This window comes from Buceros rhinoceros, unplaced genomic scaffold (genome assembly GCF_000710305.1).
Source record: "Buceros rhinoceros silvestris isolate BGI_N320 unplaced genomic scaffold, ASM71030v1 scaffold2620, whole genome shotgun sequence".
Classification (NCBI taxonomy): Eukaryota; Metazoa; Chordata; class Aves; order Bucerotiformes; family Bucerotidae; genus Buceros; species Buceros rhinoceros.
Window position 1 is genome coordinate 17,177 of NW_010388879.1, and position 1,307 is coordinate 18,483.

The 1,307-nt window shown below is 52.8% G+C and overlaps 1 protein-coding gene across 1 annotated transcript in view; it reads right to left on the reverse strand.

Moving 5' to 3' along the window:
* Nucleotides 1–1,307, reverse strand: part of MSI2 (musashi RNA-binding protein 2) — a 129,796-nt gene that overhangs the window by 4,130 nt on the left and 124,359 nt on the right. The window lies entirely within an intron of this gene.

The following is a 1,307-nucleotide window of genomic DNA, read 5'->3' on the forward strand; positions in this document are numbered from 1 at the left end:
GTTTCGCTGCCTTGCCACCATCACTGGCGGCGAAGGCTCGTGTGTGTGCTGGAGGTCACACCAGTCCCTAAACGTGCGTGGGCTGGCAGCAGCCAAGGGGCCACATGCTGTGTTCCCCCCGTGTTGTAACCTCCCAGCCCTTGCGCAGAACCGCTGTCCTCTCTGGTTCCACCGCGGCTGCGTGGCACAACTGGTATGGCCGATGTCACAAGCTGTCTTTTACACTAAGGACATTCCCTAAAACTGTGACCTCACATCCAACCCTCACCATTTCCTTGCTTGGTTTCCTCAAAAACAGGAACTACCCTTTGTAGTTCCAGGCAAGAAACACCGTGTGACGATCCCGCTGATTGTTAGTGTCTGCCCAGACTCCTCCAGTCTCCAAGACAGACCCCTCCAGTCCAAGAAACCACGAGAAGTTTGCTCTCCCTCTGTCTGAAGTCAGTGGAGATCTCGGCAGGGATGACAGCAGCAGCGGGGCTGGACCCCGAGAACACGTTCAGTGGCCAAATGGATCTGCTGGGGGGCTCCTATCTCTGCTCTTACTAATCCTTCAACGCACTCATACATCGTACCGCTCTCTTCCTGCTGCAGCAAGCTCCTCCATTTCTGATTAGATTTATACATACATATGACGTACTATTAATCATAATCTAAACTGGGAGATAAAAACGCTTGGATGAATTTTGATTATGGGATTAGGGAGAGCCCAGGGAAAGCAGCCCTGCGCTCCCGGACAGACGCTGCAGCTTTCAGCAGTATGTACACACTGCTTAGCTCTCGTGTATTTATTTCACAGCTCAACAGCTGGATTCCCTTAGAAATTAATCACCTCTGTCATTACATCAGATCTTTTAGAGTTAAGCTTTACAAACCTTTTTCCCTTCTTTTTTTTCAGAACAACAATATTGATAAATGGATTGTTTGCTAAGTAAGTAGCGCCATTAACAGCACCGCGAGCTCCACCATGAAAAATCACTCTGCGGCGTCCAACTGCAGCCCCTCTCCTTGCCAAGTGGAAAGAATTAAGTTCTACTCTGATTTGATCAACTCCAAAGCAGATCCTTCAGCTTCTGAGTGTCTGGGACCAGTTGGACTGGCCCAGCCCAGCAGAAGACGGCAGCTGACCACGTGCTCGCAGTGTTTTTGGAGCTGGCAGTGCGGCGCAGGATGCCACCTCTTCCGCTGCCCTGCGGGGCTGGGGATGCTCCTGCCCCCGTGGATTTGCCTCCAAGCCCAGGGCAGCAGCGTGGCGCACGGCAGCAGCCCCGCTCTCCTCAGCCAAACCCGGCTGTCCGTGCCGGCAG